The sequence below is a fragment of the Marmota flaviventris genome, chromosome 8, assembly GCF_047511675.1.
Source record: "Marmota flaviventris isolate mMarFla1 chromosome 8, mMarFla1.hap1, whole genome shotgun sequence".
Classification (NCBI taxonomy): Eukaryota; Metazoa; Chordata; class Mammalia; order Rodentia; family Sciuridae; genus Marmota; species Marmota flaviventris.
In genome coordinates, this window is record NC_092505.1 from 107,323,931 (window position 1) to 107,349,073 (window position 25,143).

A 25,143-nucleotide genomic window follows, 5' to 3' on the forward strand; every position below is an offset into this window, starting at 1 on the left:
CAGCATAGAATCTGACCAAGAAACAGCAGTTAGAGCCCAGAAAAAATAAAGTTTAGTTTTATAAAAGATCTACAAAGACTTCATGCATGGAATTGGTGGAATTTGAGCTGAAACTTGAAAAAAATAGTATAGATGTCACTTAATCATCCAGTAAGTTTCCTGAGCGTTTATTATGTGCCAGCTACTGTTCAAGCTTGAGGATGGTTCTCATTCAGTTTACCTTCTTAGGAAGCAGGCCACTAACGTCATGGGGAGAATTTCCGATGTGTGGGGGAAATGGGGGTGGGACCTGCGGGGGAAGTGGAGGCGCTGAAGTACCCTGAGGGTGCTGGGCAGGTGTCCTGGCCCTGGCAGAGGTGCTGGGAGTGCAGGGGTGTTCCGCCAGTGCGTGGGCAGCTTCAATTGGCTGCACATGACGTTTACTTCAATGATACAGGCAAGTGCCGAGAACTTTTAAAAGCTCTGTTTCATGGCTGAACTTGAACTTTTGGATGGGTGCGGAGGGAAGGGTGAAATAGCAATGGCTGACATTTATTGAGTGTGCAGGTGGTTTCTAGGGTTTTGCAGCCACCCTGCACTGCATGCAGGTCCTGTTGTTGGGTCCCTGTGTGCTGAGGAGAGGGATAGGAAAGGCGGCTAGTTTGCTCAGGGTCACACAGCTGAGAAGAGGGGCACTGCTGGCCCTCCCCTAGGCCCACCCCTGTTCTCAGTCCCCCAAGGCCTTCAGGTAATACTGCACACAGGACTGACACACAGGCTCAACGAAGCCCTGCATTTTTGTGGGCAAATTTCATGTAAATTCTTTCCTTAGCTGGTCTTGAGAAAAAGTAAATCACTTTCTGTTTATTCCATTTTCACCTTTTTTGTAAGAACATAATAGCAATGACAGGAAAGTGTCACATATAGTTTCACTTTTATTGGAGAAAATGTGACATTTTCCACTCAATTCAAAACCCGAGCAGTTGGGAGCTTTTACTGGAGTGTGTTCTTTCCCTTCTCTGCCCCCCCCCCGCCCCCCCCCCCCGTGCGGGCAACCCCATGCTCAGGGTGTACTGACTCTCACTGGAGAAGTGGGGTCCTCTTGTATGTTGACATGAGCATTCAGTGTCCAGCCGGACAGGCCCTGGGCATTCACACAGCAGTTTGGTTCTGCAGGGGGAGTGTTGAAACAAAGAACAGGAAAAGCAATTCTGTGCAGAGAGAGTTTGGTTTATTTTTCCAAAAATACAGCTGACCCATCCACTCTTAACCCTGGCAGATGCCTCCTGTGGTTCAGAGACTGTTCTTTTTGCTTCCTCTTTCAGATCCTTGCAATGCTGATTAAGTTGACTAGGGTGATTAGAAAACAAAAACCCTGGGCAATTGTAGGCAATGAGCAAGAGAAGAGTGGACAGGCCTGCTGGGTGAAGCTGGCCTTTCCAGTTCCCCCTTCTTTGTCTTCCTTCCCTGGGGTGTGTGAATCAGAAAAAGGTGACCTTTGCACCTTGGGCATTGTCAGCTATAGCTCCTCTATCAGGAGGGTAGTCAACTAGAGCGCCACAGAGCTCCAACTCAGTGGGCATTCATGTGTATGGAATTGAGTTGTTTGGGGGTTTATTTGCTCTTGATAGTGTTGCTGTTTCTGGGCCTCTGTTTAATGGGTGACTTTGTGGCCTGGGGGAGGGGAGTTCACTCTTTGTAACCTCCTGATTCATGATTCATTTCTCACACCTGCTGATGAGAGGTTAACCTCCTTTTTCCTCCCACTGAGCTGTGGATTGCACTATGTCAGGCAGGACATCTTAACCTGACTCTGCTCTGTGCTCAGCTTTAAAACTGGGGGCGTATTGAGTAATCCTTTCTTTCCTTAAAATCCAGGGTGAGTCGTGTTGAAGAACTCACAGGCAAGTGCCTCATTGCCCCTCAGTTGCTGAGCCCAGGGGGAAAGGCTCCGGCTGGGCAGGCCTGCGCTTGCCCTTCTTTCTGTTACTTACAAATTGTGTGGTTTTGCAAATTGGGCAACTTCTGCAGTTAGGCAAATAGTTCGTACTTGCGGAGCAAAATGTGTTCGACTTTTTCTGTTTAGGCTTAGAGATGACTCACACGCGAATCAGAGCTTGGGCATTTCTGGTAAGGGGAAAGTTATGGGAAATTTGGAGGTGACGCTGAAGTCCCCTGGTAATTATTATTATTATTTTTTAAATAATTTATTTTTTAGTTATAGGTGTACACAATATCTTTATTTTATTTTTATGTGGTGCTGAGGATCGAACCCCGTGCCTCATGCATGCTAGGCAAGCGCTCTACCTCTGAGCCACAACCCCAGCCCCCCAATTTTTTTTAATGTGGTGCTGAGGATCGAACCAGGGTCCCGCCCGTGCTAGGCGAGCGCTCTACCGCTGAGTCACTTGTGATAAGTAGCCACTAAGGGGGCTCCAGTGGCCCCTCGTTGGTGCTGCCCTTCCCTTTAGTTGAGGACTGTTCTTGCTTTCAACGTAGGATGGGGCCTGCATGATAGCCCGTCACTTCTGAGATTAGGTTACAAAAAGACTAGGATTTCTGTCTTGCTCTCCGTCCTTTGTCTCAGCTTGAGCTGCTGAAACAAAACACCACAGACCGAGTGGCACGCACAGCAAACGTTTGGAAGTCCAGGATCAAGGTCGCGCGGGATTCGCTGTCTACTAAGGGCCTGGTTCAGTCCTTCAGTGTGTTCTGAGGTGGCAAGGTGGGAGGCACACGCTCTGGGCTTCTTGTGAGGACCTAATCCATTGGTGAGGGTTCCACCCTCATGACCTCATCTAATCCCAAGAGCCTGGCTCCCAGTGGCCATCACAGTAGGGGCAGAGAGTGGACATTTAGCCCAGGGTACCCATAAGCACAAATGGCAGAGTCTGGAGGGCAAGGGTGGGAAGTAGACCTGAATGGCGGAATCTATTGTCAAACACCTGACGTGGCTCATTTTGGGGCAGAAAATGGTGATGGGCTAAAAGCAAGGGTCTGAGATTTACAGGCTTCATTTAGGGTGGGGCAGGAGGGTAGTCCCTGGGGTCCATTATATCGGGTCCATTAGGGTGAGGCAGGAGTGTGGACAGGGAATTTCCTGGGGCTTATTGTATTGGGGTCAGCTGACCCATTAGGGTGAGGGTCAGGTGCCAGTCTGGTGAGTTGCTTTTGTATTCTCCCCATTCGCTCTTCCTGCCCTCCCTCTGGCTGAGACCTGGGCTTTTAATGACAAAAGCTTCCATTTGACCCCAGTCAAGGGGGTTGGGGAACAGCTGCCGATAGGGGAAATGTCCTGGGACCTATTTTCCCGTATCCTCCAGTACTCTTGGGTCTTCTCTGTGGGTGAAGCCAGCTTCTGAGTTGGGAATAGCTCTAGAAAATGCCAATCTGTGAGGGAACTGAAGTCTCTGGCCACTGCTAGCAAGGACCCCAGGCTTGCCCCGGGGTGACTTTGCAAGTGGATTCCATCACAGCTGAGCCTCATGATGATTGCAGAGCTGGGGGACAGTTGGTTGCACCCTTAACCAGTGACTCAGCTGAGCCAACACAGACACTGTGAGATAAGGACTGTTGTGTGAAACCACCAACTTCTGGGGTAATTTGTTACACAGCAATAGGAAACGAACACATCTGCCCAAGGTCACAGAGCTTGTATGTGAAAAGAAATGCAAAGAGTAGACCCTCTGCTTTTGCTCCCTGAAGTGATTTTTATCATAATGCTGCTTAAATAGACAGAATAAATCTAGGAATCCAATCTTTGTGGACATTGTTGTATGTAGCTATAAAAAGCCAGAATGCCAACAACACCAGAGTTCATGTTCTTATTTTGACTTAAATTCATACCTTCAAAATGGTAATTTAATGTGATGGAAGATGAAATTTAATGTGATCAAATGAAATCATGTAGTTTGGAAACAACCTCAGTGTCCATCCACAGAAAAATACACTAGGCAAAGCCATCGTACAGAACCCTCTACAGTGTGGAAAAGATCTAAGACAGTTGTTGCATGGAAGGTCCAAACTGCAGCCAGAAAACCCTGAATGATCCCCACGACACAAAAAGAACTGTGCTAACAGAACGTCTGCCTCTTTATCTGTGGTTTAACAGGGCAGAGAGGGGCCTGGGAGACAGTAACTGATGACAGTGATTGGCATGCATGTGTGTGTGGGGGGGTGGGGGGTGAGAGAGAGGGAGGGAGGGAGGAGGATGTGGAGATGTGAAGGAGTTTTTCTGTTTTCTGTACTTTTGGAGTTTCCCTTTTTTCTTCTTTTTCCTTTTTATACAATGAGAATTTATTCATGTGTTTTTTTATGTTATTAAAAAAAAAAAAGGAAAAGTGTTATCCTTGCCAATTTGGGTGCAGGATCCATTTGTATCTTGGGTTGATGCCAGTTGCCATGGACTGGACGAGGGTTTTAGTCAGATCTCGGGGTCTGGGAGGGGACTTGCTGAATTGGTATTTTAATAAGAGTAATTCAGAGGCAGTTTGCTAGTAGAATCTGGAGACCCTGCAGAGAAAGAAGTTGACTGCCGGGCTGGGGGGCTGGAGGGCTGGGGGGCTGGGGGGGGGCTGGAGGGACTGGGGGCTAGAGGGCTGGGGGGCTAGGGAGCTGGGGGGCTGGGGTGCTAGAGGACTGGAGGGCTGGGCCCCACAGGTGCAGTGGGCAGGGTGGAGCTGTAAGCCCTGTTGTGGCTGTTGGTCAGCTGAGCCAAGTACAAAGATCTGTTCAGCCAAGTGTCACGTTTCAAGGCCACATAAACCCCAATGTAAGTGTGGCCTCTCAGGCCGGGGGCTGCCTGAGGGCAGTAATGGTGTGATGGCCAACTCTCCCAGGGCCTGTACCTCTGGTGCCCTTCTAACCTGTGATGGTTGGTCCCAGTGAGAGCCCATCAGGCATGCCCCATCACCCCACTTTATAGATCCGAGAAGACAGGCCCCTGGAGGGTCAGCTCCTTGTGGCCCCCTCACAGTGGGTCAGGGGCTGACCCAGTCTGGAAGCAGGCTGGGCCCTAACCACTTGGCTGTTCTGCCAGATCCCTTTTGAAAATCAAATGCAATGTTGTTACGGAGCCGGGGCCTTCCGAGAAACTGAGACAATGCAGAGACCCCTCTTCAAACCCTGATTCTTGTGATCAAGTCAGATTTCAGACATGTCACACAGAGTAACAGGAATGAGTTTATTGAAGGAGTAGGAAAGGGGACACTCAAGGGAGAGAGTGGGTCCTCTCAGAGAGGAGAGGGACAGTGTCCTTTCCTGCAGTTCAGCTTTATTGGGGATCCCAGAGAAGTTTCCAGAGAGCCCTGCCCAGATCCACCTCTTGACTTTTGACAGACAGCAGGACAGCAGGGTGATATCAGGCTTTCAAGTCCCCACTGCCATGGCCCCTCTAGGTCACTGAGGCCCATGTTGACTGTTCTAATTGGAGTCCTAACACACATTCTTAGAGATTTTATGGTGAAGAGGAACTATCCTTATCTCTGAGAATTTCAAGATCTGGTCCCAAAAGTCTCCTCTTTCAGGGTAACTTCGTTCCTCCTATCGACATAATTTGGGGCCTGCATTTCTCCTGCAGTGAACTGGTAGTTTGCTGAGGAATGTGACATGTCCTGTCCACTGAGGCCAGGCGGGGCTGCAGGTGAGTTGCTTCTTGGAAAAGAAAGCATGTGGGGGTCAGCCCAGTGGGCCTACTTTCTAGAACTACTCCCTTCACTCGTGTTCCCAGCATCCTCCTGTCCCCTAACAAGGTGAATAAGGACCAGGAGAGAGTTGGTGATAAGAGGGTGAGAGTCAGCACTTCCTGGACAGTGTGAGTGAGGAGTCCCACAAGGCCTTGAAGCAGGACCTGGAGTGAGGACCCCCGCCCACACCCAGGGGGCTGTGCGCGAAGAGCGGGAGCCCTGGACTTTGCCTGACCTCGGAAGGAGTCCTCTCCTCTCTCTTCTGTGCCAGTTTGATCCTGCCTGGCTGTCCTCCCCTCTCTGAACCCGCCCGGAGGTGGGTTGCAGGCAGGTGTCTCTGCAGGACTGCTTGTTCTCAGAACTCTGCCCTCTGCCTGTATCTTCCCAGAGAGATGGAGAGGGGCTGAGTGAGGGCTCCCTCTTCTCCAGCCTCAGGGGCCTGGGCCCTGGCTGGGATTCCCCAGATGGCTGCTTCCAGAAGGCCCAGCCCTACACAGAATGCGGATCTCAGGGCAGAGGCAAAATGACGTGACCTTGAAGCCTCATCTAATACATTCCTCTCCTTCCACATCAATTTCATCAGATTAAAAATCCAGTGGCAGGCTGTCATTGAGTCTGAGAGAAGAAGTGGTAATGAAAGGGAGGATCGAACTCCATAGTAGGGAGGCGGTGATTTAAAAATTGGTTTCTGCAGCTCTCTGTGCTCCAGAGATTCAGGAAAGGTAGGAAAGCCATGCAGGTGCTTTTCCCCAGACATACCTGTCCAGAATGGTATTGCCTCTGCAGCCTCCTGCACACCTGGCCCTCCACACTATCCCTGCTGCTCCTGCCAGGACCCTGCAGCTCTCCTGGGCTCTGCTGCCCACCACTCCCACAGTCCACCTTTTATCAGGAGCGCAGAAAAATAATTCTGGCGAATGAATAGCTGGCGAATGAATAGCTATGGCTCCAGTGTGGTTTGTCCCATCTGAAACTCACATCCCTTCCTGTCTGTGCCCAGATCCATGATGCTGAAGCGCTTTATAAACAGTGGCACACTGCACACCTATGCCCATCCTCCTCATGCTTTAGCCATCCCTCGGTGTCCTGTCATACCTAAGACATGGTAAATGGCCTCTAAACGGTTCTTCTGCTCTATTGGTTGGGGACTGTTGACAAGAAAAAAAATGTTAGTACATCTTCAGAACAAAATCAGCTTGCTTTCCAAATATCCCCATCTGTGAGTGCTTGGGCCCATAGATGCAAAACCTGGAGCCAGGGAGGGGCCACTGTGTTGTCATAGCAATTGGGCGAGGGGTGCCACAGCTGAGTACCGAGGTGGTACCGCTGGCCAGCTGGTGGGTCTGCCAGCATGAGTGTTTCCTCTGGGCCTGGGCCTGGGCTGGGTCTGCTCCGTGTCCTTTTGACTGCGGAAGGTGGAACTTGCTTCAGACTAATTTAGGAGGTCCCGGGTGGACCCAAGGAAAGGCAGGGCCAGCAGGAACGAGAACCTGGAAACCATCAGGAGTGGAGAATGCCAGTGAGCAGGTGACTTGTGCCTCTTTCTCCTGAAGTCGACCGGGGTTCTCCTCCCCCGCAGACTGGCCCTGGCTGCCCTCGGAGCACAGGGTTGTGAAGCGGGCAGCCTGCAGCTTTGGAATCCTCGCCCCTCTTTCAGCTCCTTCTCCTGAGGGATGAGGCACTCCTAGGTCTCCAACTCAAGCCCCTGGTTCAGGAGAGAACCTGTATGGCCAGCCTCGGTCAAGTGGCCGCTCGAGGCCCACAGCTGAGGCCTGGCAGGCAGGCTGTCCCTGCAGACGGAGCTACCAGTGCCTACCCTGTCGGGGGTGAAGAAAGTTCTCGGGGGGATTTAGGGCTGACCAGAAGCTCCAGTAGTTGTGTATTGTGTGTTTGGGGAGAGACGTGACCCCCCCATGCCCTATTGGGGACATTGGGTGGTGAGTTGGGGTTACTGCACACAGTAGGAGATGCTTGATTTTTGTGGAAAGGATTTGGAGTTCATCATGGAAGATATGGACTTTGCAGAAGCAAATGGCTTTGAGGGTTGGAGGAAGGGCTACTTCAAATGAGGATGGAGGGTGGTGGGTTCCTAAAGGAGCCAGTGCATGGAGGGTCACAGGTGCCCAACAGGAGCGAGAAAGGCCTGTCGCTGTCCTCAGGGTGCATTTCATGTCTGCTGTGCGAGTGGAGTTGGACTAGCTGGCCGGGTGTGACCCTTCCTTGGGCGGCATTGAATGCTGAACCAAGAGGCTCAGACAGACCTGATCAGCACAGGGGACAGGTGGTCAGAGGAAACCGGGTGTGTGCGAGTTGTGTGGACGTGGGTCTGAGTCTGTCCTCTCCTGTACGTCACGAGTGGGCAAGTTCGTGGCTTCAGAATCTCAAGCCCTTGTGTAGAAAACAGCGGTCGGTGATGGAACGGCAGTGGGGGCCGCAGTGGACGCTGTCTGCACGGCATGTCCATGGGTGCTCCCGTGGGCAGGCTGGCTCTGGGAACCACTGTGGTTGGGAAAGACTGACTTCACCTCCTGGCTTGAGATGGGATGCGTGACCCTGGCCAGGGACATCTGTCGTCATTGCCCTCAGGACTCGTCACTTCCATCTGCTGGGATAGTGGCAGGTCATACACAGCACATGATGTATAGGGTGTGGATGGGACCTCTCCACATCCACATGCTTTGTGTACTACACAAGCTGCCTAATTAAACAAAGCTGCCCTGACCCTGGCCAATGAGAACAGTCAGGGAAGGGGGGTGACCCCTACCAAGGTCAATAGGAGGTAATATAACCCCACAAAAGGGTCTGCTGAGAGTAAATTAAGACAGAGGAAACAGGACAGGAGAATGACATAAACGCACCATGGGAGGTCCTTGATCCAGCCATGCCTGAAGCTGCAGGTAGCTCTGGAATTTATCAACTGTGTTACTAATAATTGTTTAGATAGTCCCTGAGTCTGCCTCTCATTTCTGTTCATGTTGCTGTGTATGACAAGAACGAAAGGTCCTGACCACTCTTTATTGGGCCATTTCCATTTCCAATATGTTTGCAGCTGTGAGGAATGAGGCGATGTCTCCCTCCAGGACATCATCTCTGAGATGACATGATGCCTTCTCCCTATTGCTTGCTAGAAACACGACGCGTGCATTTCACAATGTTCAGTGTTACTCAGCTACAGGGCAGACCCACTGTGTGCAAATCTCAGACCCACCTGAGTGATATTGTGTCACCCCAAAGGACTTGGGGTCAGGGGAGCCAACGGAGGTGTGCAGAGCTCAAGCTGCCTGTTGGGCCATGAGTGTAAGTCCTTGATCTCTGGTCCAAGCGTCTATGTCTTCTGCCAGCCTCCGTGGAACGGGGCTGACTTGGCTCATAGGTAGGGTAAAATTGAAATGCCATGGTCTTTCCCCATTTTTGTTTCTTAGACCAGAAGGAATTGAGGTTCTTTTGCTTACGACAGGTAAGTTCTAACAAGTTTCAGCCACTGAGATAACATCTGTGAAGAAGTCTTATCTATACTGGTTCCCACGCGTGTGCGGCCTTGTAGTAGATTGTTTTGTTAAACAGCTCTATTGAGGTTTGACTGACATTGAAAACGTACCATCTGAGGAGTCTGCTGTCCATATGTGTACAGCGAAACTTCACAATTAATAAACATAATGTGTGTGTTACTGAGCGCCATAAGTCCACCATTTGGGGAATTAGTTAGTGGTTATTTACGACCCTGTGGAACTGGACTTACTAATCCAAACAACTCCTGAAGCCCTTCGACAAACAGGCCCAGGCTCGCTTGGTCAGTAGAGCAGTTTGCTAGGGATGCCATTAATAGGTGCCTCCAACTGCTGCCTTAAAGGGCCCCCTCGCTGCTGTCCCCCAGCTCTGGGTGCTGGACACCCAGACCAAGCTGGGGGCGAGGGCTGGTTCCTTCCCTAGCTTCTGGTGATTTTGCTGGCAATCCTCGTGTTCCTTGGTTTGAGTTGCTTCACCCTGATCTCTGTCTTGTGTTCCCTTGATGTCCTCCTGTGTCTGTCTCCAATATGCCCCGTTTTTGTAGGGACACCCGTCACTGGATTGGATCACACTCTAGTCACCTCATTTTAATCAGATTACTTCTGGGAAGATCCCGTTTCCAAATAAGGTCAGCACATGAATCGGGGGCAGGCACCCTTCAACCCACAAGAGTCCACAGCTCTCAGGATCTGTGGGTGTCCCAACCACCAGCTTTACAGGTGAGTGACCCTGGTACCTCCTGATGGTCTCACTACAGCTAGGTCACGTTCACAGAGGCTCCCACCAGGTTCTACACCAGACGGCCACTTATTAAATGAGCTTTAGTAAATGGGTCCAAGAAGAGTCCTCAGAGCTGCCCAGGCCCCTCCCTGTAGGGCCCTGAGCCACCTGAGTAGGGGGTAACCCAGCTCCCTGCAGGGTCCAGTTTAACCTGCAAAGGGATCAGCCAGCTGGAATCTTCTGAAATCAGGGCTGGATGTAGGATCACTGCTGATTCTGGCCCTGGTGCCATCCTGATGGGCAAAGATGAAGGGCTCACAGCGGTGAAGGAGCCTCTCCGGAGCCCCGCACACGGAGCACCGCTAGCCTCGCACGGCCAACCATTTGTACTATCCCTTGGGCTAACTCACAGTCATCAGTTTTACCAATGTAGGCCTATTAATAACATTTATTGTAATTAGCAAAGCTTCTGGTGTTGATTGACGGGAGCTGAGCCTGGTGATAGTCCTCTCTGGTGGGTGGCATTTTGATTAAATGTTAGCTGTGAATTCTTGATTGTCCCTAGGGTGTGGATTAAGATCAGCAAACACATATTTATATCACACCGGCAGAGCTGAAGTATTTAGAGGTAAATTACAGACATCACAGCCAAGCTACACTCTTTGCAGAGAGTGCCTAGGAGGAAGCAAAATAAGGAGAAGCTCACTGGAGTGTAGATCAGGGATGGGGATCAAGTGTGCTGTTATCAGCTGTCTTTGTGACCTCGTGCAAATTGTTTAGACCTTTTGGGTTTCAAGAGCTTCATCCCTGAAATTGAAGTCCTGTGTTCAATAGTCATTTACATTCCTTCCGGCATTTATTCTACTCTTCAATTCCAATAACTAATATATCTGCCTGTGTAAAACACATAATGCGGACAGGACCCGCGAGTGCTCAGAGGAAGGGTTAGGAAGTGGGATCAAATTGGTTGAGAAAGACTGGGAAGTCCGCAGTGAATCATTGCATTTGATGACATTCGTGTGTGCACACATGGTGTGTGTGTGTGCGTGTGTGCGTGTGTGTCTGTATACACAGATGTAGGTGAGCCATTGAGCTGTGTAGGTCAAAGCCGTCCTTGGTACTTCAAGGCTCAGTGTGGAGATGCCAGGTATCATCAAAGGTGACTTTGTGGGCTTTAGAATTGGATTGTGAGGAGGCAGGGTGTTGGTTTTTGCTGGCCCGTAGGTGACATGCATCATGAGAGCCAACCTGGGTGCCGGCTTCCAGTTCAGAGCAGCCACGTGACCTCCCAGGAAGCCTGGGCTGCTCCTGAGACTTCTGCTGAAGGGCTGTTTGTAGGAATTCGAGCTGAAGAGAGATGGCACGTTGTTTGATGTTCGGACAGCAAAAGGAAGAACGGCTGATTTTGAAGACCTCGATTAAGGTGGTTCTCACATCCTCCCCATCGCCATGGGCAAGGATTCAAGTGAACGCCACGGGCAGATTTTCCGTGATTCATCTGACAGTGTAGGCTGCATCGTCGTTCCCAGGCCTCCTGCTCAGGGATCACCTGGCCACCTGGGAGGTGGACAAACCAAAACGTCCACAGAGCTGGGCAAGTGAAGTTGGTGGACCCCATGGGGCTGGGACCAGTGGCCAGACCTGTGCACCCTGCAGATGGGACTGTTCCTCTAGGGGGCCGGACATTCCAGCATTTCCATAGTCGCCCTGGACCACAGCTTTGTCTTCCTCGAAAGCTGGAATTCCAGGCTTTTTAAATTTTTATATTTTTTTAGTTATAGGTGGACATAAAATCTTTATTTCATGTTTATGTGGTGCTGAGGATTGAACCCAATGCCTCAGGAGTACGAGGCGAGTGCTCTACCACGGACCACAGCCAGCCCTGGAATTCCAGGTTTTTATGAGACCATTCTTGATTATCCAATGTTTGTGATGAATTCAAACTTTTTATCAAGCTGTGTAGGCAAAACCTCAGCAGCCTGTGGAATGTGGACATTTAGACCATGGGTTGGTCGTGGAACAAACAATGGATTTGGACAGCTGGGACGAAGGCCAGCAAAGCCACTTACTGGCTTGGCACCATGGGGTGGGTGTTTAAGAAACTTAACCTTTATTTCTTTGTAAGTGAAGAGGAGGGTATTTGCACCATCTGGAAGGTCATCATGAACACGGAAGGGCAGCAGTGTTGGGGTGGGCAATGAACCTGGCAGCTGGTGAGGGGGTACAGTGCTCACGGGTGGTTTCTGGACCCCCTGCAGGCGATGGTTATAAACTGGGTCCCCGTGGGTCATGCCCAGCCCACAATTCCCTTCCTATTGGCAGCTGCAGTGTCTGGAGAGGAGCACCGTGTCCTTGGTTGAAAGGAAGCTCGAGCACTTCGGTGGGTCACCGTCCCACCCGTCTGCTGGAGTCAGTTTTGCCACCTGCCTGACCCTGGGCCTTTGGAGCTGGTGACCCAGCAGGCAGGATCTGCACGCTGTGTGAGCAGGACGCTGTGTTTCCACCCCCTACTGCATGGAGTGCTATCCACAGTGAGAAGCTTGAGGTGCTGACTGGGGAGACCTGTGGGGACGGAGCACCCACACGGCTGGCCTGAGCATGAGACTGCGGGCTCCACAGGCACGTGGCCAGCCTTGTCTGTGATGCACAAATAACCGTGGACTTCCCTGGCATTACTCTTCTGTGGCACGGACACCAGATCCTCATGTTCACCTGTGCCCTGTGCTAAAAGCTTGATAGAAAAGCCCTCCATCGAATGGCAATGAAAAGGTCATGTCTCAGGGCTTGGAAACATCATAGCTTCCCCAGGAATGTCTGGGAAGCGGGTTCTTGTAGCCTGCCGGTAGTCGGTATGGAAATAAATGCAGCAGCCATGAAAACGTCCCAATCCCAGATCTTGGCCCTCAGAAGGAATATGATGGGCACCTGGTGGGCCTTAACATCCTCAGGCCTGGAAAACCGCCATCTGGGGAGTTGCAGGCAGATGCTGCTTTCCAGGGCAGAGCTGCCATTTCTCTTTGGGGCCACATCAATTAGACTCCTTTGGTGCATCAACGGGGACACTGGCTGTTAGCAGGAGGATTCCACTGGGAGGATGGGGGGTAGCTCGAGGAACAGGAATGGAGGCTCTTTGGCAGAACTAGAGAGCAGGTGGCAAGCACTTCCAGACAGGCTTTTGGGGGCTGCTTTTAGGATGAGTGATGGTTTGTTTTCAGCCTTGTTGAAACCAGGTCTAGATTCTAGGGAAGCGCCTATCTGATTCTTCATCTTGGGAGGAAGGATCCTTTGGCTGACAATTCTGCCATGAATGGTGGCCAGGGGCTGGGGGTCAAATAAAATTCTGATGCTGGTTTCAGAAGATGGGGTCCCATTGCCCAGAGGCAGCTGCCAGGGTAGACCTCCCCTTTGCCCTGGGATGGGCGTGGGGTGGCTTCCCAGACCTCTTGGTTCAATAGCTCTAAGGCAGGGGGCAGGGTTCACCCGGCCTACTCAGACTCTCAGGGCAAGGCCTCTCTTGGTCCAGGGTGAGTGCTCTGAGCAGCTTGTTACCAAACAGGTAAAACGGGTCATTTAAAAAGCTGAGGGCAAGTTTTCGTCAATGGTAATAAACCGAGTGGATTTTCAGTCCTGGCAGGGGCCCAAATTCACTCTTCTAAGGGTGAGGACAAAGGATTTTGTTGTTGAGATGGACAGAGAGATGGACATGCATGGTGGCTCACCTCCTTCCCCTTTGGAAGCCAGTCGACAGGCAGCAAAGGCCCTTAGAGAGGAGGCCTCAGAGCCCTGGGCGTCCCCGGAACCTTTCGAGATCAGAAAGACCAAAAGAATCTTCACAGTGATACTGAAATATGATCTGCCCTTTCTGGGCTGGACTTGGCACTGATGGTGCATGACCAGAGGGGAGGGGAACGGTTCCAAGGCAGACACCAGATGGCACTTCAAGGACTCTTGACAGCCACACAGGCAGGAGCAAAGCAAACCCAAATGCTTTGAAGAGCGTCCTGGGTGAGCGTGTCTGTTTCACTCACCCGCTGCCCGAGGCAGGGCCAGCCCTGCGCGTGCTGGGGTCTCAGCTCAGCCTGATTCTCCCTCCAGACCCCCTTTCACCTAAAGAGTGGCTGGCACACTGTGGCTTTTCACACAGGAGCAGGTGTGGTCGTTTTCTCTGAAGAAGTGACTGTCACTTCAAGGTAACCAACTACCAGTATTGGTTTCTAATGATAAAATTTGTGCTTACAAGCAAAAATTTGAATTTTAGAAACTGGTATCCACCATCATAGACTTAACGGCTTCCACTACTTGAAGATGTTTCTGGTGATACTGGTGGTGACAGTGATCTATGTAGGCTTTGGGGGGGGTATTTTGGGGGGCACTTAACCATGGAGCCACATCCCCAGACCCTTTCTAAAAAATATTTAAAATTTGAGACAGGGTCTCACTAGGTTGCTTACAGATATGCTAAGTTGCTGAGGCTGGCTTCAAATCTGTGATCCTCCTGCCTCAGCCTCCCAAGCTGCGGGGATGACAGGCGTGGACACTGAGCCCCGATGGCATGCTCAGTTTTGAATGCTGTACAATGAAGCCTGCTAACCTTGGAAGACCTACTTAACAGTTTGTTTGAAACAATACTTTCCAAATATTGAATGTATAATGCTACAAAGATTCATTCAAACTGTAAGTTAGAGGATTTTAATGTAACAGAGCTTGAAAAGTTCATTGATATGCTTTCACATTCCATGCTATAAAACCTTTAGAAATGATCATTAGTTGAGTTTTGATGTGGTATCAAAGCAAAATATCTGCAATTATCTGGCAGTATTAAAATATCTTTCCTTTTCCCACTATATGTCTGTGTGAGGCTGGATTTTTCTTCACATGCTTCAACCAAAGCAATACCTTGTAAAACACTGAACCCAGCTGTTTTTGATTAAGCCAGACATTAAGGTTGTAAAGGTATAAAGCTACTCCAAAAAATTGGAAAATAACTGTTTTGTATAAAAATGTCCTTTATGAGCTGGGCGCAGTGGTGCATGCCTGTAAGTCCAGCAGTTTGGGAGGCTGAGACAGGAGGATAGTGAGTTCAAAGCCAGCCTCAGCAAAAGCAAGGCACTAAGCAACTCAGTGAGACCTTGTCTGTAAATAAAATACATGGGGCTCAGTGGTCAAGTGCCCCTGAGTTCAATCCCTGGTACCAAAAAAAAATATTCTTTACGTTAATACTTAATGGGTCACTATTTTAAAATGAATTAAGGCATGAATGTTTAGCATGCGTCAGTTTTAGCTTCTGAAGTGGTGGACAGCTGTGGATGTGAGACAGAGCTATGTCCTCTTCTGGGATCCTCGGCAATCTCTAGATCGGGCCATGAGATGAAGCAGCGTGCGAGCTGCAGAGCAGTGGGTTCTTTCACCAGAGAGAGATAGACGTGGGGAAGGGAGCCCCTCAGCACGTGGGCCTGACCCAGGGGCTGCTGTGGACGCCACTGCACCACCGAGAGTCCTTCACGTCCTACTGCAGAGGCCGAGAAGACAAGTATTTACTCTCTCGACCTCTTTGTACCCAGCGGAAGACATGCCACCTAGTTTGGGGCCATCAGATAGCAGAAGGTGCTGACAATGGCCAGTCCAGCTCTCTTGTATGGGGCAGGAAGTCCTCCCAGCTGTGTGACGTGCCAGGAGCCCCTGGTGCTTCTTGCGTGGGAAGGACTTGGAGGCTGAGCTGCACACCTGGGAAGCCTGCTGCCAGGGCTGGCCGGCTCAGGACTTGAAGGCCAGAGCCTCTGCCTCAGTGGCAGTGACTCTGGACGGGGCTGGGCTGGGCCCATCTTTGCCTAGACTTTTCCCTGCACTGCTTTGCTGACTGTAAAAGGAGTTTCCCTGAAAGCAGTCTGCCAACCCGTCACCTGTGTGGGGGCCTCTGTTCAGCTTCTGAAGAACCCACCCAAGACAGACCCACGCAGAAGTTCAGGCGGTCCTCCCAGGTAGGCCTGGGCTCCCTTGATTAAAAAGGGGAAGAAGAGGGCTGGGCTGGGGCTCAGTGGCAGAGCACTTGACGAGCGTGCATGAGGCACTGGGTTCCATCCTGGCACCACAGAAAAATAAGCAAAATAAAGGTATTGTGTCCATCTACAGCTAAAAAAATATTTTAAAAAGGTGGTGGGAGGGGGTGGAGAGGAAACATTTTAAGGCATCCCCATGCTTCCTCCATTCTGGCCCTGAACATGGCTGCAATGTCTGGAGATACAACTCCCACCTTGTGACAAAAAGGCAGCAGGAGGGAATGGGCAAGAGCATCCAGTGCCAGCACCGGCAGCTCCTGCCTACAGAGAGTTCAACAGGGTGTAAGTCACCGTGACTCAGTTGTCTGCTGCGTGTGGCTGGACGCACACTGTAGGGTGCATTGTTGTGAGAATGTACTGGAAAGTGTGGGGCTTAACACACGGCAGGCCCCACCCTGGGTGACTTTTTTTTCTCTGTGTCTCCCTGGATTAATGTTCTTAGACGAGGCCATGTTAGATGCCACCTCTTCTGCTCCTTGTCTTTCCAGTCAGCTCCTTCTGAGTTGCTTCTATCTTTGAACTAATGTCTGACTAAGAGGGGTAACTGCCCCATGTGGTGGTTCCCAGGAACTCTGGGGGCTGGGAAGGGGACCAAGGTCCACCTGGGCAACTCAGTGAGACCCTGACTCAAAATAAAAAATACAATAGGCTGGGGTGCAGCTCAGAGGCAGAGCACCCCTTGGTTCCATTCCACATGCACCCCTCCCCCTAAAAAAAATAAATCAATAAAAATTTAAAAAGAACCGAAGAGTAAGAGAAGGCCAGTGATGGGAGGCAGTGGGCCCTTGCCTCGCCCTCGCCTCGCCCTCTGACTAGCTTTATGTGTCTGTGACCAGACCACCTGATGAGAACAACCAGCACGAGACGTCCATTTTGGCTCAGGGTTCCAGAAGTCCAGTCGGTGGTGGGCCGAGTCCACTGCCTGGGCCCGAGGGTAGGCAGCACATCTAGGGAATGGGCCAGCAGAGGATAGCTGCTCAGCTCATGGTGGGTCAGAAAGCAGAGAAAGAGACGGGGGACAGGCCACAGGGAAGATGCCCCCTTCCAGGGCAGCCCCCATGAACCCCCTCCTCCAGCCAACCCCACCTGCCCACCATTTGCATCCAGTCAGTCCACTCAATCTAGGATGGACGGGTGAGGTCACAGCCCCACAGTCCAGTCACTGCTCCTCTGGCTGCTCCTGCACTGGACGGGTGAGGTCATAGCCCCACAGTCCAGTCACCTCTCCTGTGGCCATTCCTGCACTGGACGGGTGAGGTCACAGCCCCAGCCCAGTCACGGCTCCTCTGGCTGCTCCTGCACTGACAGGCATGTTGGGCCCCGTGTCCACAGACCCCTCCTGCCCCTCACCCCACATGGCCACCTGGTGTGTTGAGCGAGTTGTCCTGGCACCTGCTTTACTGTCTCAGAACAGACTTTTCCATCATGTAAAATGTGTTGGGTTTGAGGCTCACATTGGCCAACCCCTCGGGTTTACCTGCCACCAGGATAGCCCCCAAGAGAAGCGTGTGGAGGAGCATCCTGGACCTCATCCCATGTTCCTGTCACAGCGTCTCTCGTCCATTTGACATTCTTGCTCTGGGCAGAGGCATCTCATTATTCACGCAGTTGAAGCTGGTCTTTGCGGGAGCAAGCTGGTGTGGGAGTCGGCTGTCCATACGCGACACGCCAAGCACCCAGGTCCGTGACTGTGACTGTGCAGTTCCACCAGGTTTAGCAGGTGTCTGTCAGGTGCCCGCAGTGTGGGAGGGCTGTGGCCCCCTTCCCAGGGGCAAGGTCTGCCGAGCTCTGTGTACCTGAGGAGAGGGGTCAGCTCAGGGTCTGGTAAACATTGAAGTGGCCAGAGGCAAGCACATGGCCTGTCTGTACTTGTTATTTTCGTCCACCTCCTGATCCTCACCCTGGCTACAGCATCAAGCCCTCTCAGGTTGACTCACTTAAGCGATCTTCACCCTACGGTGGGTGGGATCGTCACGTAAGTATGTCCACAAGGAGGTGAGCTGAGACTCAACGGGTGTTAGGCACACGTCTGCTGTTGAGACGAAGAGCCCAGGGCTTCTAATCCAGGTCCAGCTCCTCCTCTGGATGACAGGTGTTCTGTACGGTCTACATGTGGTTCTTAGGTTAGGTTGGGTATCGGAACCTCGTGAGGTTTCCAAAAATCCTCACGTGCAGGCTATACCCAGACCAGGTAGACCAGGAGTGGGACCTAGGTATTGGTGTTTTGTTTTATTTTTAAAAAATTAATTTTCATAATAACATAAATTTCACCCTCCTCCCCATTTTGAGTGCGAAGGCATTTCAGTGGCATCGACGACAGTGACGTTGCTGGGCCACGTCACCACCAGCCTTCTCCAGAACTGGAGCTCCGCACCCACCAGACACTAGCTCCACTTTCTGCCATCCCCTGCTGACCACGACTCTACCTTCTGCATCTGTGAACCTGACTGGAGGCCCCCAACATCTCCCCCCTTTAATGATGATAACTGTAAGCTGATGCAGCTGTGGTGAAAGCTGTAAAATACCAAAGCATCTGAAGGTAGATGCTATCACCATAATTGAAAACTGGAGTTCAGCTGTTATGGATTTGAGATATTGCTAACCCTGCATTTATAAAGCTCAGAAGGCGTGAGAATGGCGGGTTGTTTTCCCCCCACTTTTTTTTTTTTTTTTGTATAGAGCAGGGCCAATCCTGAAGTGGACCCTGGGGGGAATTTCCTTTGGAGGCTCTTTTCCACCCTCTCGAGGAAGGTGGCAAGATCCTTGGTAGCCGTCCCCTGGCAACCTACGGCCCCGGGGAGTGTCCCGGACTCAAACTGCCACTGGGCCACGGGGCTCGTGGCAGTGGCATCCTGCTCCCTGGGCGAGGGGCAGGGAAGGGCTGGCGGCCGGCGCGGGCTGGAAAGTCCCTGCTGTGCTGTGACCCGCTTGCGCACGTGGCGGCCGCTGCGCTGTGCCGCTTCATGCACCCTCTGGTAACAAAAAGGGTTTAGTAGCAGCCTTTTGTTGTAACTCCTTCCCTGATAGTCCTTCCTCTTCTGAACTTTCTTCCTCTTTCTGACTAGAGTTCCTGGGCTTTTATCAACGTATGCCCTAACTGTTCTTGGTTTTACTGGGGTGCCTCCTTCCTTTAGCAATTTACTTAACACCCTTTCAGTTTGATTTTTCTAACTTCTGATCCCATATTTCCGTAACAAAGACAACACAACACACCAAGATAAAACAAAACAAAAACACACTGTATCAATTTTTTCTGTTTTCTTGAAATGGCCATCCGTCCTCTCGCCCTATCTGCTTCCTCAGGGACGAGCAGCTTTCCTCCCGTCCTATCTATTTCTAGGGACGGGCAGCTTACCTTGTCACCTACCCCCGAGCATCCCGGAGTTCCCCGTACGGGTCACATTTGCCGCAGTCCGGCTGGGCAAAATAACCGGGAGGTGATAAGCAACTTGAAGGTTGAAGCGGGAACTACTTTATTGCAGAACAGCAGAGGTATATATACCTAACTGATTACACACAGCTTGACTGAATTAGCATCATCCAGATACAGCAATCAGCCAATAAGGAATCCCCACCATCTTAATGGCACAGTGGCGTTGCCTCACAAACCACTCCTCCTGGCAAACTGCCAGGCACCATCTTGACTTGATAGTGGCACCCAACAAAGATCCCCATGTCATGGTATTTAGGCATACCGTGAAGGCAGGGGGCATAGGGAGAGCCCCCTGGGCCTGTGCCGAGGTGGGCCTTGAACACGCACCTGAGGTGCTGAGTGGGTGTCAGGCAGAGCTGAATTGTGTCCCCCACATCCACAGGTTGGAATCCTGACCTCCAGGACCTCAGAATGTGACTGTATCAAGATAAAATGTGGTTGTGAGGCTGGCCTCTAATCTAGATGCCTGCTGTCCTTATAATAAGAGGAAATCAGGATAAGAGGCCTCAGAAGAAATCGACCTACCAAACTTCACTCAGAGAAGGTGGATTTCTACTCAGTAGTCACAGTATGTTATTTTGTTATGGCAGCTGGGGCAAACTAATACAGTGCCTCTCTCCTCACTAGTTCTCTTCCAGTGGAGGAGATATCCATGGTCAGTTGGGTGTAAGGGTCTGTGAATTGGGCCTGAAGTTAGAGCTGTAAAGTCCCCAACATACAGATAAATGGAATCACCACAGGATGGGGTCACCCACAGGGCCTCTGCAGAAAAGAGAAGATGGTCTATTTCTGCCCCTGAGAAAGGCCCTTCCTTTAGGGTCAGAGAGGCAGGATTGAGTATAGATTCCCATGTCATGGAAGCCCAGAGGAGAGATTAGTCAAGGGTAGAGGCTGAGAGGCTAGGGATAGTAAGACCAGTACTCAGGACTGGACGTTGGTATCCCCCAGAGGCACTGTTGAAGCCCCCCTGTGTGGTGGTATTTAGAGGCAGGGCCTTTAGGAGGTAGGTTTATGTTAGGGTCTGTAAACAAGTCAGGATGGCGCCTGGTATTTTGCCAGAGGGAGTGGTTTGTGAAGTAACGCCAGCGAGCCATTAAGTGTGGAGATTCCTTATTGGTTGACTGCTGTATCTAGTTTATGTTAATTAAGATAAGCTGTGTGGAATGTATATATACCGCTCCTGTCCTACAATAAATGGCTCCCACTCCTGCTGTATCAATGTACACAAGTTGCTCGTCACCCCCCGGTTATTTTGCTGCAGCCGGACTGTGGCAGGTTTAGATGGGGTCATGAGGGCGAGGTCCTCACAAGGGGATCAGGGCCTTTTTAAAAAAAGAGAGACCCACCGGGGCACGCTCTCTGCCTGTCAGCACACAGCGAGCAGGCGGCGGTCTGCAGTCAGGAAGAGAGCCCTCACCAGACACAGCAACTGCATCTGGGACTCCCAGCCCGAGAACATCCTTCGAGCCACCTGGTCTCCAGCATTTGTGATGGCAACCCAGTGACCAGGACAGTTGCTCACCATGGAGGGCCCTCCAGGGGAGTGGGGATGTGGGGGCCAGACTGCTAGGCTGAGAAAAGGAGGTGTGGAGCTGGGCTGCGGGCATGGGCTCACACGAAGTCGGGTGGATGGTGGGAAGATTGATATTCAGAGCAGAACCTGATGGGGGACAAGGAAGGGTTCTTTCTGAACGTGTGGCCTTGGAGCAGGCCTAGAGGTGCTTTTAGATAAGACGCAGGTTCATGTGAGGGGATAACCTGTAGAGTTCAGTCTCCAGAAATGTCAGAGGTGGCTCTGATCCCACGGGACCTGGTCTGGAGGCCAGGGAGAGGCTGGGTGCAGATGCAGGGAGACTGGTCACTCTGACCGGGGCCTGCGCTGCTGCCTCTGGCTTCCTTTCCCAGAGCTAGAGAGCAGGGTCTGCCTGCAGGGAGTCTGGCCACAGGCTGGGGGAGGACATAGCCAGCCGGCGTGAGAGAGGCGCTCGAGGGTGCCAGTCCTGCTAGGCGCTAGGTTCCTGGAAAACACTGAGAGTTGGAATTGACCTGTTTTATAGATGAGAAATCTGGGGCTCCAGAGGTCAAGATTCTGTCCACATGATGTAACATGGGAGTGCCCAGGTAGGACTGCAGCCCCATCAACACCGCCCTGGCCCTGGCCTCCAAGCCACTCTGCCCCGGCCTCCTGGACCCACACTCCTGGGTCCCCAGGCTTCCCACCCGTGTCTGTGATGCCCTAGCTTAGCTTTGTCTGAGTGCGGGGCACAGCGTAGGAGAACCCAGGGTCCCTGCCTGCTCTCCCCTCTGCCTTGACTGGACCCCCCTTCCTGAGAAGCCCAGTCCCAGGGTCATTGCTGCCTGGCGAGGGGTGGGTGGGCATCTGCACACCATCCTGAGCTGGTGGCCCACTGGATGGCAGATGCTCCTCTATTCCCAAATGGCTTAAGTTTGAAACGCAGGCCGAGATCCATCTGCGTAAAGCTGAACTGGACAGCGTTCGGCAAGCCACGCCTGGCCTGCAGAGGGAGGATTTTCTTTGAGGTGTCCAGGAAAGACCCAGGGGTGAGAGCGTTTCATTCCTTCCAGCCACGTGCAGCGGCCTCCCTAGGAGAGTTCTGGAATGCTCCATCCTCCTCCTTTGCTATTTCCACCCACACCTTAGCGTCCCTGTGAGAGTTAAGCATTATAGATCAGCGTCCTGGGAACTTGCCCAGCTGACCCTGCCCGCCCCGCTCCAGCCGTAGTGTGCCTCCGTTTCCCTGACTTTTCATGGACGCAGGTGACTCATTGTTGACATCATGTGGGGCCTCATGCTGGGAGGGGCTGCAGAGCTGTGGTGATGGTGTGTGAACTGCTCGCCATCTGCCAGGCCACGAGGCGGTCTCCGTGGGAAACACCGGCGTGTCTGGGGACACGTTCTCTTCTCATCGGAAATGTTTGCACTGAGCAAATTCCCTCTTGTTTATGCTGGGCTGCTTTTAGGTCGGTTGTGGGAAGTAGCAGGTGGCCGAGCCCCAAAATAAGAGGCGACCAATAATCAAAGACCTCAGAAAGGAAAGCTTGTGAGTGCGTTTCAGCCCCTCCTGGGAGCCCCCCCTGAAAGCCCCCTCTGGGAGTCCCTCCTGGGAGCCCCTCCTGGTGGTGGAGAGTCACGACCGTCCTGCCTGGGCCTGCACCAGGGTCTCCTGGTTGCCAGACTCTCAGGGCTAACACCCAGAATATACTGGGCAAACAAAAAACAGTCACATTACACTTGGAAAGTAAGTTTTCTTTCTTTCTTTTTTTTTAGATGATTTTGCACTTAGAGAAAAATCCAGATAGAACAGAGGATTCCGACGTACGTCCAGCTTCTCCTGCTATGACTATCTTGCGTTAGCCTGGCACATTCGTCACTGTCAACCAATATTAGCACACTGTCATTACACAAAGCCCATGCTTGGGTCAGGTTCCCTTTGTCTACAGCTGGCACCGTCCTGCTCCAGGGCCCGCTAACAGTCCTAGTTAGTTAGCCGCTGCATCTCCCTGGGCTCCACCTGGCTGTGACGGTGCCTCAAACTCTCGGTGGCTTTGATGACCTGGGCATCTTTGAGGAGCACTGCTCAGGCCTCTGTAGAACGTCCCCACCTGGGATTTGTCTGGTGTGTGGGGTAGAGTGGCATTCTTGTCACATCGTGTCCTGGGGACGGTAATGGCCATGGCTGGCTGCCTGTGCTGCCACCTCTACCTGCTGTAGTGGATCTTGACAGCCTCCTGGTCTGCAAAGTGGCCTCGGTCCCCTCTCTCTCTCTCTACACCACTCTTTTCAGGTTGTCACTGGGACACTTACGGAGCAGAAGCCCTGCCGCATCCTCCCCAGGGGGTGCTCATGTCACTATGGGGGATCTCGTGCATGGGACATCTCTGGTCTTCCTGGATTCTGTGTTCCATGTGGACTTCACTTTGGGGGTTATGATTTAATCTGATACCATGTTATTGGTCATGTTGTGATTCCCTAAGGACAAATGACAGGCAACAGCTTGACATTTTCTTATTTGCCATCTGTGTGGGTTTTTTTTTGGCGGGGGGGGGGGGCACGGCCAGAACCTTTGTCCTTTTTAAAATTGGGAATTGCCCTACCTCTGAGAGTGCCCTGGGCCTGGAGACCAGCTGTGGGTGTGTGTATCAGAGGAGGAGGGTCCAGCCGGTCCTGCGCTCCTGCAGCTGCTCCTGCAGCTCAATCCATTCAGTCCCCGAATGAGCTCTGACAGGGCAGGGCGTGGCGTGGAGGGTGCCAGGGAGGACTCAGGTGTGGCTCTATCAAAGCCAGTTGCTCCTGTTTTCAACTACATTCCCCTCTTGGCTGGCGCTTCATGAAACAGACTAGAATTAATGTCTCTCACCTGCATTTCCAACTGCCTTTCAGGGTCATTGAGGATGAATTTAGATGACGTCAGGCACGAGGCATGGGAGCCTGTGCAGTTACCCTGGCGTCTGGGCTTTCCTGTTTCCTAGGGTTGAGCAAGGAGGTTGGGCGGGTGTGAGGACACCTGGACGCTCCCAGTCCTGGAGCCATGCTCTGCTCCTCAGACAGAGCCCAAGGCTCTGTGACTAGGGTGACCATCATGGGAGAAAATTGCTGTGGGAAAACCTCATGGCCTGTGTCCTGTGCCGGGGCTCGCGCATGTTCTCTGGTGTGTGGTCCTCTCTGTCCTAAACTTCTCTGAAGTTTAGTTTTTTGGAAGATGTTCTCAAAGTCAAAGACCCATTTTCTATCTACTCTGGTAACGTACACATGTCAGCTTTTTAAAGAAAATGCTCTTTATCATCAGCCAATGACATTTTGATAGGTCGTCGGATACAGGAAGCTCACGGGTGCTGCCGAAGGCACTGCCACCACTAGGGGTCAGGCGATGTCCTGATAAAGAGGAGCATTACCGGGCGAAGGTGGGGGGGAGGGGCGGACAAGGCCAGGCAGCTGGTGTTTCCAGAGAGAAACCTGCAGGCTTCTGGCAGGCAGCTGCGACGCAGGCAGCCTAAGCTGTGGCAATAAGAGGTTTTTAAAAATATATTTCTGTATTTTTAAATTGTTCTGGCTGAATGCTAATTCTCTGAAGAGAATCAGAGATTTTGTGTCTTTCATTTTGCCTAGGATTCCTCTTCTTTGCAGATTTTCAACTGTCATTTAATTTCTCCCTTACCAGCCCTGTTGGCAGTTCCCGGTAGAGGCAGGATGGAAGTCTCAGTGTTCTCTCTGATTCCCACATTTTTACTCCAGGGAATCCTGCATGAGAGGAAGCAGGTGGGAGCAGGGGAGGCTGGGGAGGAGGGAGGAGGATCCCAAGGCTCCCCTGCCGCCAGGAGGGGCGGGTGACCAGGGGACTCCCTTCCTCCTAGCTGGACCAAAGGGCTTTTTGGCATCTCTGGGCCCCAGCTGCCAATTTCTGCCCCTTCTAGTCTGGAGGCAATGTCGGGGTTCCCACCTGGTGTGTGTCCCCTACACTCTTGTGACAGACTCACCTGGTCAGTGACCGAGCACTTCTCAACTCGGTGCTCCAGGGGTCACCATCTGCCTTGTCCCGTTCCAGCCTGGCCATGCCAGGGTGTCATGACAAGCTGAACCTGGCACTCGTGTCCCCTGCCTCTGTGGCGGGGGATGTGGTTTGCAATTAGACATTCCCAGAGGTTTGTGGAGGGTCTTCCTTAAGATGTGGCCGAGGCGTCTTGACACAGTGACAAGCCGCTGGTGGCTGTCAGGCACTGCGTGGCTAGTTCCTGGCTGATGTGA

General features: G+C 51.9%; 1 long non-coding RNA gene across 2 annotated transcripts in view; it reads left to right on the top strand.

The window, feature by feature from the left end:
* Nucleotides 1–308: 308 nt before the first annotated feature.
* Nucleotides 309–25,143, top strand: part of LOC114091474 (uncharacterized) — a 32,492-nt gene continuing 7,657 nt past the window's right edge. For both annotated transcript variants that reach the window (XR_011708368.1, XR_011708369.1), the window contains exon 1: nucleotides 309–436. This is a non-coding gene — a long non-coding RNA (uncharacterized lncRNA). The remainder of the gene's footprint in view (nucleotides 437–25,143) is intronic.